The sequence below is a fragment of the Tachypleus tridentatus genome, chromosome 13 (genome assembly GCF_004210375.1).
Source record: "Tachypleus tridentatus isolate NWPU-2018 chromosome 13, ASM421037v1, whole genome shotgun sequence".
NCBI lineage: Eukaryota > Metazoa > Arthropoda > Merostomata > Xiphosura > Limulidae > Tachypleus > Tachypleus tridentatus.
The window spans coordinates 244875740-244891501 of NC_134837.1; positions in this window are offsets into that span (position 1 = coordinate 244875740).

Below are 15762 nucleotides of genomic sequence, written 5' to 3' on the forward strand. Positions count from 1 at the left end.
ATTACAATATCGTTACATATTATAATTTATTTTGGACGAGTCTCTGATACATTATGTTACGTACGTTACGTATTACGATTTCAAATAGTAGGAAATTTAAATTTGAATTTAGAAGTTAATTAAATCTCCATGCGTGTCAGATTTGCCAGCATGATTGATACACACAAGTTTCTTTATTAACATAAATATATTTTAATATGCAAACAAGAATACAATTGATAATAACGGTTAGTACAAATAATAATTTATATACAAAAGTTTTACAAACACACAAAGAGTACTGAGTATTCTATCTTGACTGAAACTAAAATGTTATGAATGGTTCACGAGGTACAAACTACTTTTACGTTGATACATAGGTACGCTTTACTTGACGGGAATGCTATCTGGCTCTATTTTTCACACGTGAGTTTTTATCGACGAAAATATTTAAAATACACATATAAATACTAACGTCAGAAGCTAATTCACTGATGTTTGTAATGTTTAAAATCTATAAACGTATCTAGTGAAATAACTTTAGTTTTCCTATTAATAAACTTTTGTTAAAATTATAGCTTCCGAGGCTTATAGTATACTGGTTGTAGCGACCAAACAATATGATATTGTTTCTCCACGTATTGCGATGGCTGTCATGTATAATCTTTAGGCGAGATTCTCGAAAATTCATTTGGATACGATATTCGAAGATAAACTAGTGATTTCGTGAAACATGCACTGTCGATTCTTACACTTGAAAATATTCTACAAATTTAGAACTTGTGCAATATACATTTAACAACATACGTTACATGCATTAAACCGAAACAAACGTAGATATTAAAATAAATTTATAACTGTAAACTCGTTATTATATCTAAAGCATGCTTCAGTAGATGTTTCAGGAACGTCTTATCAACAGCAAAATTGTGAATTCCTGTTAGATACGGTTGCTAGTGACAATTAAAATGTAGTGATGTTATTACAGGTGCATGCAACAGTAGAATATTTAATAACGTACATTAGTAGATATTTATCACTCCAAAATGCAGATACTGCAAAACAAAGAAAGAACTCTTGCACTTGTATTCTTCATGAAGCACTATTGTCAATAATTTTGTGGTAGAATTTTCACTGACCAGGAGTATCATGCTCAACTGGAGTATCTAATGAACGTTAGAAACTTGGAAGGGATAATAGCATGGGGGATCACAATGTTGCAAGAATCTGGCTTTGTTGTAGTAGATTGCTAGAGCTTTCAACTGAAAAATGTAGATGTGCCATCGCATTGCATGATGAAACATTGTCCATTGATGGATACCATGTAAGAACTGAAGCTATAGCCATTTCTACAATAGCAAAGACAAAGCATTATATATAAGATTCCGCTTGTGATGGTTGTGATGGAAAAGCAAATGAAGGACTCTGACCTAGCATGGACATTAAGAGAGAAGCGTGATACAGTTGCATGTAACCTATGACACATGTATAGTTAAATAGAAGTGCAAAAAAATGTGTGTACAATTGTTATAAATTACCAAAACGTTCACTTACTGTGCCCCCTCAGTGGCATAGCTTTTAAAAAATAAAGTAATCCATTATAAAACAATATAGCAACAGAAACATCAATCTTAACTTCTATCTTTTGAAATCTCAACTGATCCGAATTTTGTTTGCAAAAAAATGTCTTGTGGTTTCAGAAAATATGTTATTAGAAAACAACGTTCAAGGGTTCAAACTTGTTATTTGAATCTCACTGGATTTCATGAAAAAAATGATTTATTATAAGGTAGATAGAAGATATTCAACAATATCTTAACTGATCGACATAATTAGCGTACCATACAAATACCAGATTCTTATATGCAGGTTCAACAGAATATTTAGTAACTGCAAACTTTTTAAGAGACAAATCTGCCAATTTAAATAACTAATTTTTTAAAACCAAAAACTATTTTGTTTTATACACCTGACGTAATTAAGTTGTGAGACTTTTTTCTCTATAACTATGCTTTTTTTTCATGTTATGACGTTAACCATAGGCCAGTCATTGAAAGAGTGAAGAAGTCACTGTGACTCCTGAGTAATGAATAATTATAATATAGTTATATATTGTTAGAACACCTTCCTATAATAAATTATATTCATCTGCAAGTTATATTTTGGTGATATAACTTGCAACAAAACCTTAAGGAAACGTATTTTAATGCAATTAACATTTCTTTCTTATATAAAACCCATTTAAAATGGAAGTACTATGTGTTGGTAGTAATATAAATATCTTAAATAACCTGAATTTAAAGTATATGTGAACAATATTATACGTCACGGATCCTTGCCAATATTATCTTCTTTTCCTTTCTTTCTCAGCAATCACGGTACTGTTCATTTTTTAACGTCAGCTCTTTTTAATTCATTGGCAGGTAGGGAATAAAAAGAATCAAAACCATTTATGACATTGTAGATAATTGTGGTGTCATGTGATTCAGCATAGCTTGTTTTGTCTTCTTTAAGTACCATTTAAAATGGAACCCCTGAATGTGTTAACCGTAGCCAATATCATTAGTACTACAGAACTTTAAAAATATTATTTACGTTAGCCTCAATGCTGTAGGAAAACGCCAATAGTTCTACTTGCGAAAAAACAACAAAAGAACTTCTAAATTTATATCTTTCTCTAGCATTGTATGTCAAACTCTCATTAGAGAACATAACTAAATCTTTATACTTGCAGCTTCTAGAAGAACGAAACCATGGGGAGCAGATATACCCAGAGTTTCAACACACTACAGTAAAAATTCACACTAAAGACATCATTTGACATTGAGTTTTCTATGTCTTTACTTACGTGATGCCTCAGAGATAACTGAAAACTAATTTAGTTTCATTACTCTTAGTAAGAAAGGCTACATTAAGAAGTGTTTGTGTGTTTTCTTATAGCAAAACCACATCGGGTTATCTGTTGACTCAACGGAGGAGAATCGAACCGCTGAGTTGAGACTTGTAAATCCGTAGAATTACCGTTGTGCCACCGGGGGATGAAGTAAAAAGTGATTATTTCAATTTAGCCTGAGTTACTCTCTTCCACTATTTTAGAACGTAACACGAGAAAATCTCGTGTGATGAAAAGCTACTCGTGATACTCGCGGCAATAAATGACGCTTTCGTTTGGTGTCAGTTTCACTTGTTTGGCTACAAACTTCCTCGCTCATTTCAGGCTGTAAATTGAAATGGCTTCCAAACCAAAACTGCTTCTCTGATTGCTTTTCTATTTAAACTCAACCTCTGATACCAATCTGAGCTTCTCTACCAAATTTCATAAAAAAAAAAACGCGAATAGAATTATTTTTATCTGTTTGCAATCTGCAGTAAAATAATCATTTGAATTGTTTCGTAACATTTATAGTTGCAATTATGACATTTTTTGAGCTACGAAAATTTTCGCAATATAAAATCAGCATTACATTTATGGCCAAAATACTATAATCAGCATAGCATGTTTAAGTAAGCAGAAAACAAAATGAAGCTTGGTATTAAATATAAAATTGCAAAAGTTTTTAATTTAAAAAAAAAAGAATAGAATCTAGTCCAATGTTTCTCAATTGCTGGTTCGTCATAACCACTATCCACTTTGCCGCTACGTGAATTTCATGAAAGCGAAAAACCAACAAAAACTGGCAAAATATTCATATGCAAATCGTAATGGTTTTTTCCTGGTATTTACATTTTAGTGGTCCGTGACAATTTAGTGGCACAACGAACCGGTCTCTGGTATCGAAAGAGTTGAGAAACGCTGTTTTGGTTTAATTATATTCACATCACGGAATGAAAATTATTTTCTTTTAACCTCTAGGGGAATGAAATTTTCATAAAGTGAGTGAACACGATATAAGAAACTGACGATTAAGGAATAAACTAAAACGTGATATGAGAAGATGTTGATAGCGGGACAAAACTTTCTCAGAGTAGTTGAATGGCAGTATAAGAAATTAATTATTATTAAATAAAATAATACTTAAAGCTGTTTTCATATACATATATATTTCTGTTACACAGACAACAACACATTGTTAATTCATTCTATGCTAAATTCCCTACTATTATCTTTTGTCTCACAAATACAAAGTGTATTTCTTCACCTATACGAAGTTTGTTCAGTCTTATTACGTAAGCACAATATTGATAATCTTTCATAATCTGAAAGTTGACAGCATTTATTGTAAAGTGTGCTTACAATAGAAGTAATTTGGATAAAGTTTGTATTAAAAATGTAAATGTACATGAAGTTTCACGTGTTTCTGTTTATGTAATAAAAGTAAATAACGTTTGTTTTAGGTTCAAAACATTCACATTCTTTGTCACGACAAGTTTCAAATTATCGTAATGAAGTTTTTAGGTTTATCTATTAAGTCTAAAAAGTTACTTTTAATACATGATCAGTTTTAATATTTCATAAACAGAAATATTACTTTTAATTACCCTTGGCACCAGTAAATTCATTACATACGCGTGTGACGTATTCACGACGTCATATCTGCTTCCCATAGAATAGAAAAAAGATCTCCATAACAGGTAACTGAAGTAAAAAGGGAAAATTATGACCCTTCTTGCAAATCTAAATGCACACAGGATGAAAATTTCACAAAGTTGAGGTTTCTATATTACGTAATGAAAATTGTTTTCCAGTATCATAAAAGCAAGAGTTCTATTATAGTATGATACCAGTTTATCGTTCTACGTATAATTTAGTTCCCAGGTTGGATAACTCGAGTAAAAGTCAGTTGCTAGTGTTTATAATAAGCATTTCGTAAATTAACTATTTGTTGGATTTCCTTCCTTAATATTTTATTGAATAGAAAAAAATCTAGTTTCTCTCACTATTGGTATAACTAAAAATCAATATAAAATGGTTATAAATAAATTTGTAATTCTCTCTTTTAATAATTTTTGATTTAGTTAAAAAGTGTATTATCGTTATACTTTCACAAGAAATTTAAAATATTACTATTTTCGAAACGTGGCACAAAGGTTTGCAAACTAATCACTTCTATCGATGTTTTTCTTTTTTTTACAAAATTAGAGGACATCTTATTGCTACAAAATATTCGATTACCAGAAGTTTGTGCTATCCAAATATTTAAATATAAAAAATGTATTAACAAAGAAAAGACCCAGCATGGCCAGGTGGTTAAGGCTTCGACTCGTAATCCGAGGGTTGCGGGTCCGATTCCTCGCCACACCAAATATGCTTGTCTATTCAGCCGTGGGGGCGTTATAGTATGACTGTCAATCCCACTATGCGTGGATAAAAGAGTAGCCCAAGAGTTGGCGGTGGGTGGTGATGAATAGCTGCTTTTCCTCTAGTCTTATTCTGCTAAATTAGGGACGGCTAGCTCAGATATCCTCGTGTAGTTTTGCGCGAAATTCAAAAACAAAGAGACAATGAAAAGAGTTGTCAGTAATCATAAACACTTTTGCCTTTTCATGCTCATTCTTGAAACAGTTTCGGATGAAAAATATTATATTACATTGGGTTAACAAAAATATTAACAATTTTAATAATTGATACTCAGTCATGAAACATACTCATAATGTTCATATCCAAACTGAATTATGAAAAATAGCTATAAATAGGATGCTTAAAATATTTGTTCTCGATAGTAACATTAAATGACCAAATATGGAATACTTTGCGGAATATTATACAGAATACAATTACATGAATCGAAACTACATTAGGTGTGTGGATACATTGCGTGCCTCGTTGGGAAAGTATGTAAAGGTTTTGGATTATTTTTGCAAGTGCTAACTATTATTCATGGAAAGATATTAACCCTTGTACCGTTTTCAGGTTTTATCATTACATATTTAGGTGATCCATTTAAACTGTATTAATGTGTTTGTGTAATTATATGGCAGTGTTACCTGCTGAAGACGGAAGTAAATTTGTGATTAACGTACGTATTATTAAATATATTTACTGAATAGAAACTGGACAAACAGAGAGACAAGTAGCGAGATTTGTATGATCCCACTTAGTTCTGTATTGAGAAAATATAAATACGGTATCCACCGCTGATCTCCACACTAAGCAGCTTGAAAAATGTTGTGGAAAGTCTAATGTGACAAGTAACGGCCTCTAGCTTTATAAAATATTCTTGAGATCGCCACTCTATTACTTATAAACTTTAGCACAGAAGCTTGAGTGATTATCAAGACACAAAAGTTATGAAAGAAACTTTGCAAATCCGGATAAAGGTAGATGACACGTGCTTTGGTTCTACGGCTAACTGCAAATGTCATTTGGCAATAATACTGCACCATTTACTGATGAGCTAACGTTTCATGTTTCTACCAGTGATCAATGAGAATGTATATAAAGAACCAAGTGTGATCATTGTACTTAGTATAATATCTTTATTTACGACCATTTCCTGTAACGAGTCAGTTACTTCGGTAAGAAATTCACTAAAAACCTATGTTTAGTTCTCATTGGGCTTCCAAATGGGTGATATTATGAAGGCATAGCGTTAGAACTAGATGCACAATGTTTCATAGGTCAACTGAGCCAGAATTAGTACTGATGCACGATAGTGACTAATCTTACATAGTTAGATTGTAGTGAACTGTAGATTGTCTTAAACAAGAAACTAGCGGTAATGGTGTGATCACACTGCACAACAACTTTTTAAAAAAGTTTTGCTTCCTGAAAAGTTTTTGCTGATTGTGGCAGGTACCTGGTGGGTATGCACAAATATAGTTTTAGGTTTGCTTCATCACGTAAGATCTCTGAGAAATAGACAGTTAAATGTTTACCGGCAATAACGTATTTAATTGCGTTTATGTTTCTAATACGCTATTAAGTTCAACCTAATTAAAAGTGTTTTGCTCCTGATTTTCGTTTGTATTCAATGCCCGGTGCATCACGTTGCAGTGTCCAACAGTAGCCAGCAAGCATTGACGGATTCCAGTTGCCCTGATATCGTTTTTCCATTGAAGAAAAACTGAGTACGTGATGGGCAAATTTGTATGAAGTTTTCGTTATTAGCAGCCAAAAATCTATAAGGAACACCCAACAGTGTTCAAGAAGCAAAAACTTTGTTGTGCAATGTTATCAAAGATTCTGATTTAAGTATCATAGAACACGTTTATAACTTTCTTGAATACTATAAAGTATAGTTTATAAAAATTATAATTATATTAATTTTTATGTCAAGGTAGTTGTTAGAATTCTTCATTAAACATACTTCTGTATAAACACGAAGAAAAATAATAAAAGATGAAAGTAATTGAAATGATTGTCAGTTGAAGTATAAGTTCATTAAACATATGTATCCCATTCATCATAAATACAATAACAATAAAACACTCTATGTAAAAGTATAGACATATAGATGCATATAAACAACAAATACTTCATAAGTCAAATGCTAAATTTAACTGTAGGTGTTAACCTCTATAGTAGAAGTGAGTCGAGGATGGTATTTGCTCTCTCATGAGATAGATGTATTGCTGGTCGTCATGACCCCTGGTGTAAGAATATAGTTTGTGGCTGTAATATTGGATGAAGGATGTCATTAAATTCCTAAAATTTTACTTGTGACTGGTTCGGCTACAGGGATCAAAGTGAACTGAAAGAGCAGTTTTGGAGTTGTTTATTTTTTTCCAGGGATCATTTCTTGCTTCGTAACAGACAAGAATCGAATGATTCTGCCAACCGTGCATGATACATACTATACGATTTCGTTCTTATAGTTAACTTTTCCTTTAATTTTAATTATGATTTTGAGTTGCTTTTAATAGCTTTTCCTAATTTTCAGTTCAATAAATCCGGTGTTTCGCACACCTACAGCTTCCTTTAGAAGTATTTGACAATGTATTTTTTTATTACATTATTGTCTTTTTTATTTTGATTGTACTTTAAACTCATTTAGTCGCTTGTATTTCTGTTGGCAATAAATTAAAAGGAGTATATTTTTCAGCTAAATTCTTCAAATTATTTGAATAGCTCATTCTTTTTATTAAGAAACTTAAGGCTTCGCACAGAACGATTAATAAAAGAAATGAAACTTGTGCACTGGGTTTGAATAAATGTTCTTTATAAAAAAACTTGTATGTTCACAGTTTATAGTATTTTAAAGATAAAATGTGTAATTGTTAAAAATATATAAGAATGCAAAGAGTGAAATATCTTTATACAAAAAGTGGGTATTTGCCGTTTATTTTCCATTTTTGCTTTGTCTGTTACATTTTTATATAAAATCTTTAATATTTTATAATAGTAAGGAACTAGTTAGAAGTCTCCCGCTAGTACAGCGGTAAGTTTACGGATTTACAAAGCTAAAATCCGGGTTCTATTCCCCTCGGTGAACTCAGCAGATAGCCCGAGGTGGCTTTGCTAAATAAAAACACACACACACACTAATTAGAGACAGTATATTCATAATCAATAACAATTTATCTTACAGTTAATAAAATTCAACAGAAAAGTATAAATATTATAATATTTTTGCTGCAGGTAAAAGTATTTTTTTCCATTCTGTCTACACTGATTAGGGATTTTAAAATATTCTATTTCTGAGTTTGATAAAGTTCAAGATTCAGTATCGTGTGTATAAGATCAGAAGTCAAGATCATTGCATTCGAAATTCTGAGGTCCATCCGTCTAGCAGCAGCAAATATAAACTTAAATGTATTTATTGCATTTTTTTGATTACAGAATTTCTAGATAATCAATGATTTTCAATGATTAATAATTTTAGGCTTCTTTTTGTCACATAGAGTATATACATACTGATAAAAAATTAAACACACAAAATGAAGAAGTTTTCAAGAGGCTTAATCAGTTTATTTGTGAAATAGTTCTAAATCACTGCAACTATAAATTTATATATATATATTTGTAACTGATTGGATTGTTATGCATTTATTTTAATATCTGCGTTTGTTTCAGTTTGATGCATGTGACGTGTATTGTTGGATGTGTATTGCGCAACTCCCACTTATTCTCTGAATTTGTAGAATATTATTGAGAGTAAGAATCAACAAACATATGCGTTAACGTAAACACTAATGTATCTTCGAATATTGTTGAACGATCGAGTATCTCGCCTAATGAATATATAAAAGCTAGCTATTGCAAGGCGCGGAGATGGTATTGTTGGATAGTTACAGTCAACATACTATAAGCCTTGGAAGCTATAATTGTGATAAACGCCTATTAATCAGAGACAACAGGATTTGACCAGGAACATTTATAGATTTCGAACAGTACAAACATTTCAACTACAACGAGTTAACTTCGGACGTTAATATTTCTACGAGGACGGTAAAAAAAGTAGCTAACAAGCGGCGTGAGGCAAGCCAAGCTGGCTAGCTAAAGAAAGGTGTATGTAATAATATCAACTTAGAATGAATTTATTCAGAGTAGACCCGGACGTCGATAAAATATTCAGGTCTAGACCAGGTAGAAGACAAAGTATAGTTTGTATATTCTTATAACTATTTGAAATTTCCCCGCTGGTACAAAGGTAAGTCTATGGATTTACAACGCTAGAATAAGAGGGTTCAATTCCCCTCGGGGGACTCAGCAGATAGCTCGCTGGGGCTTTGCTATAAGGAAAACACAAATACAAATTATTTGTAATAACCGTTATTATGAATTGTATTGTTGTTTAATATTAAAATACATTTGTATTAAGAAAGAAAACTGCGTGTAACATTTTGGTTGGCAAATGTCATAAATTTAATACATTTGTTTAATTTCTAAATAAAAATCAAAATTTACAGTTATTTGAAATCGTAATACGTAACGTAATGTATTAATAAATAAACATATGTGCGTAATATACAAATTATCTTTATCAAACGGAGTAAAAATGAGGATGCTTAGATCAGTCACATGAGAAACGTAATAAGAAACTGTCTACAAACAATTTTAGAATGTGTTTGTTCAACCTAAAAATCTGCTCTATGCGCACAAAAACCTAATGATGCCAAATTGTTTTCTTAGTTCTTGAATTTCGTACAAAGCTAACTCCCCGTCACACCAGACATACTCGCCCTTATCAGCCGTAGTGGCTTTATAAAGTGACGATTAATCCTACTATTCGTTGGTAAAAGAGTAGCTCAAGATTTGGCGGTGGGTGGTGATGACTAACTGCCTTCCCTCTAGTCTTACACAGCTAAATTAGGGACGGGTAGCGCTGATAGCTCTCGGGTAGCTTTGCGCGAAATAAAATACAAACAAAGATACACAAGGGCTATCTGCGATAGCCGTAACTAATTTATCAACGTAAGACTAGAGAGAAAGGAGCTAGTCATTACGACCCACCACGAACTATTGAACTACTCTTTTACCAAGAGATAGTGATATTGACCATCACTTTATAACGCTCCCACGGCTGAAAGGGCAAACATGTTAAATGTGACGTAACTTCAAACCCACGACCTTTAGATTACGAGTATACCGCCGTAACCGCCTGGCCATGCTGAGCCTGGTGAGCATGAATTTAAATATTGAAGTTTTTTCTCTTCTCAACTAATTGGTTTGTTTTGAATATTCGCGCAAAGCTACACGAGACCTATCTGCTTTAACCGTCCCTAATTTAGCAGTGTAAGACTAGAGACAAGGCAACTAGTCACTACCACCCACCGCCAACTCGTGGGCTACTCTTTTACCAAGGAATAGTGGGATTGACCCTTACGTTATAACAACTTCTCCTCTGAAAGTGCGAGCATGTTTGGTTGTGACGAGGATTCGCACCTGCGACCGTCAAATTTTTTCTCAATGGAAGAAAGGCTTCATTTCAAAGAGAAGTATTTTTAAAGGTTTAATAATTTCTTTAGTATAAACGTTTTCGCTTCAATAAGATTTTGAGAAGTATACCATTAAGTTGACTTAGTCGAAACTATATTTGATACAGTGAAATGATTAAACAATTATTTTACTCTTCAATTTAAAAAAGAAATTTGTCAAACTAAGTAATATTTTCACTTAAGGATAAGTAAATTGTTATACAAATATTAAGATAACTTTTGATCACGACTTTTGCATTTAAAGATACTGCGAGTATCTTAGTGTGAGATCATTTAAGTGAGAACTTCAAATGATTGTTTGTAAGACTCTCAGATAATTTAGAACCTTTTCTATTTGGCAATTTAACCCATAGTATACATATGTTTCCATACATGAAAATAATGTTTTAAATTAGATCACATATTTTGGTCTTAAATGAAGCACATAAATTATGATATAAAATTACGGTTGCAGGTGCATATACGCCTAATCCTTAATCCTTTGGATTTTGACGTTACAGTTGTAAATCAAAATATATGTCGCTTACATATAGGGCCAAGTGATTGGCACGCTCGACTCGTAATCTGAAGGTCACGGGTTCGAATTCCCGCCACACCAAACATTTTCACCTTTTCAGCCATCAGGGCGTTATGTTATCTCGGTCAATTATACTATTCGTTAGATAAAGAATAGCCAAAGAGTTGACGGTGGGTGGTGATGACTATCTCTCTTCTCTCTAGTTTTATATTGTTAAATTAGGGACGACTAGCACATATAGCCCTCTTGTAGCTTTGCGCGAAATTCAAAACAAACAATACATGCACTGTGTTAATAGATTTCGCCAAGATATTTTTTGCCTACAGTCAAGTAGCAATGTATAACGGTGGTTGTCGAAATACCGTTTGATGAATGCACTTATTGACGTAGACTTTATGACTTGTATGGTGTTAGGCTATTGCATTGTGTTCACAATGGAGATGGATCCCAACATTTTCTCGCTGTAAGTCCTAAAACTACTGAAACACCTGAGGATGGAGAATCGAAATGATACACGTCCAGATATGTATATATGTTATAATATTATACATTATATGAATCTTAAATACGGTCAAGATCATTTCAGAAAGTTATTTTTTCTACTTCTCTTCGAGTATTTGAAATGTTTCTTACTTTTATTATTCGTATCTTTACAAAGTATGAAAATTACGTTTAAAGTTTCTTTTCGAATTTACTTTTTACACTTCCTACAGATAAACATTCCAAAAAAACTATGTATATTCAATTAATAAGGTTATAATAGATTCGTTACACTAATGAACACTTCATTCAAGCATAGAACTATGGAAATAAAAAGAAATATTATCTGTAAATTTCAGATGTAATTAAGAAATAAAGCAGTAAACAACATTTATAGATATCAAGTGAGGATGCAACAAACTTCACAAGAATCAATAACAATTAATTATCTTTTATTAAATAAGCTGTCGGTATAAATCATGATGGTTTAAGGTTAAACATCAGCATATCAAGATGCAGGAACCACAACGTAGAAACTTAATTGTAAGGTCAGTGCTGATCAGTAGAACCGTCATGTGATAACCAATATTTTCTCAGTAATTAATCAGTAATGAGTTAAAAGAAAAACAAATTAGGAAACTGACACAAACTGGGGTATTGCATTGCGCAGGTAAAACTTGTTAAATGAAACATCTTATTAACTATTTTAGATGTTTAGAGGTTAAAAAATATTGAAGTAATTTTCTATTTAATTTCAGACGAACTAAAACAAGTCTTATAAGAACGATAATCTAAACCCTGTGTTGTTCTTGTAATTTCTTCTTTCAACATCAGTTGTTCTGAGGCTGATAAATATGATTACACGCTATTTCTCTATTTTTGTTATTTCCACTGTAGCAAGATTCTGCAAAAGATGACGAAGTCAATATTAGATCATAAATTGAATAAGTGTCAATGAACTACTACTGGGCAATAATGTTTGCTTCAATGATCATAGTTAAGCAACTCAAAAGTATAAAAGCATATACTGAAACAGCATCGTGAAACTTGACAAATGATTAAGAATAAATGAGATTATTCCAATTTCTTTAGCCATCTTTCTCATCAGTACAAACGCACCTTAGTCTTTAAAGAAACATAAAATGAGTGTTATCTTGTTAATGGTATCAGAAAATACGCTATCTTTATGATATATATAAATTGTACTCATAGCCTTTATATTCCGAATGAGGATAATTGATCCAGATTGGGATAAAGTGTTGTTTTGAAGCTTTCCACTATCTTAAACGTTGTATTTGTTATAGATTTAAAAACGGCTCATTTGGGTTGAGAAAATATTTTACGTAAAGGAGCGAACAATGTTTCGACCTTCTACGGTCATCGTCAGGTTCATTTGTTGTATATTATCTTCTGACAGCATTATATTATGGATCGCTACTAACATCCGTACATTACGAGTTGGCTTGGATGTTCTCGTTACTTTGACATTCGCATATTGCTTTCCCCTAAACATATCGAAACTTTACTTATTACTTTCAGAAATTGACCCATGTCAAATTTACATATTGCAAATCTCTATTTATAACTATATCAATGACGCATAAGAAAATTAGGCTTAGAACTAAGTTTGGTTTATACTGGCAGCATATTTTCCTTCGCCTTTTTTTCTCCATTTATTCGTCCGTCCTCATATCTCTTAGTTTCTGTCTCTCTCTCTTTTTTTTTCTTTTGGTGCTCGCCCTGTCTTTTATATATCTTTTCCTAAAACAAGCCAAACACACCTGCTTTCTTCATATCTAAATAAAATGTCTCATTATCACAGAACTTACATAAGCGACGGCTCTTACAGTAATTCTTTAAACCCTTAGTAGTGTAATCCATTAATCCCTCATGAACTGACCAAATGTCAGCCACTTTGTCACCTCTTTTAACCCCAACCAATTATTATTCTAAACTTTATAAAAATATTGTAAGAGATTTTCCACTCATATAACAAACTTGTTGCAAAACTATTTCTGTTGTAAAACATGTTTCGTTATAGTTTAGGCATAAGTTTCTCCACAGAGAAATTACATTAACGAATAGCCAGAAATTCGCCGTTAATCAAAACTACGTATCTATAAAACTTGCTGGTAAAACTTTTACCAGCTAGATAATTGAAGTGAGATTTACACCTTGGTGCACATAATGTGTTCGCCACGATTATAATGATTTTACAGTTTGTAAGAAGTTTCTAGATTATCTCTTTTTAATTTTAACAGTTGTCTCATTGTAACATATATAAAATTGGTTTGGTCTCTGAATTTAGGGCAAAGCTACTTAGGGCTACCTGCACCAGTCGTCCCTAATTCAGCAGCAATAGACTAGAATGAAAGCAGTTAGTCATCGCCACTCATAGACTACTCTTTTATCGAAGAATATTGGGATTGACATCATCTTGTAACGTCCATACAATTGAAAGAGTGAGAATGTTCGGGAAAGGGATTCGAACTCGCAACAATAGATTGCGAGATAAGTGCCTTAATCACCAGGCCGTGCTAAGCGAACTGAAACTGGAACAGGAAATAAAAACGATTTCAGGCAACAAATAAAAATGATTTTATTTTAGAACAAGTATTTCACAAGTTTATTTGGTTCAATTTTTTCTGAAGAATTTGTTGACGAACAAAAATTACTAATATGTAATTTGCATAAAAAACAGGACATGAAGTTCATTGCTACATAATTAGGTGTAACTTGACATAATTAGTGTAGCTCATTTTTGTTAGGCATTTATCTAATGGTTAGCTAATTCAGATTGTGAATCTGATGATTCAAAAATTGCTCTACACACTGGGGCTGAATATGTTGTAAGAGAGGTGATCTGTTCTTATTGTTCATTCAAAAGGGACCAGCAAAAACGTTGTCTGTGGATGCTGTTAATGAACTGTTTTCACTCTAGTCAATCATTTCAAAATTTGGGGATTATGTACAAATAGTTGTTTGAGTAGCGTTGAGCGAAAGTTTTAAAACAATTTTTTTAATGCTTTTAGTTAAAAATAAACAGTTTTCACAAGTTTTGGTAGACTACAAGTTAACAGGTTGATTATTTGTTTGTAATTAAATACAAAGCTACACAATGTGTTACCTGTACTCTGCCAATCACGGGTATCAAAACCCGGTTTTCAGCATTGTAAGCCCGAAGCCATATCACCGTGCTACTGAGTGAGAAGGGGTGTTCAAATTAAAACATAAAAGTTTGAAACTTGATTTTATTAGGTTAATACCATAAGTCATTTTCTTAAGACGTCAGTAAGATTACTTATTTAAAAGTCTGTCGAATATTCTCTAATACGGAATATAGTAATGTTGATGATCATAAGGACTTATACATCAGTTGCATTACAAAATTATTAATATTGTTATTAGACCGAGCTGAGCAACTTGTTTTCTTACTTAACTTCGAGCTGTGTGATAGACACATTATTCCAATTCTATCTACTCTTTAGTTTGTAAACTTGAGATAAGGTTTTCATGTACGAATGTTTAGCATTGATTACTAACAGGGGCGTAGTCCCTGTTACCCCCCCACCATGGACCCAAACTTTTTGGACAAGTTCAGTTGCCACCTCTGAAGTTTCATAAAGAGCTGTGATTGCATGGCAGATAATTTCACACACAACAAATGGTGAAATGCAAATTTCTGATTGAACACTCTTTTAATACAGCAAGTTTTGTCAGAACTAGAGAAATACATTAGAATATCTATGAAAGACTCAAACGCCTGTTTGTTCTTGCCAGGATATCTAAAACACAGTTTGGTTTAACTTTAATATCACGGTGAATGTATAATGAGGCCTACTTTGCTGGGCCTGATAACTTTAAGTTGAATATTATATATATAAGCCTGTATATTTATTTATGATTAAAAAAATAAGACAAACACCTCAGTGTGCCATTCTGAAATTTGCCAAAAAGGTTGTCTCAGA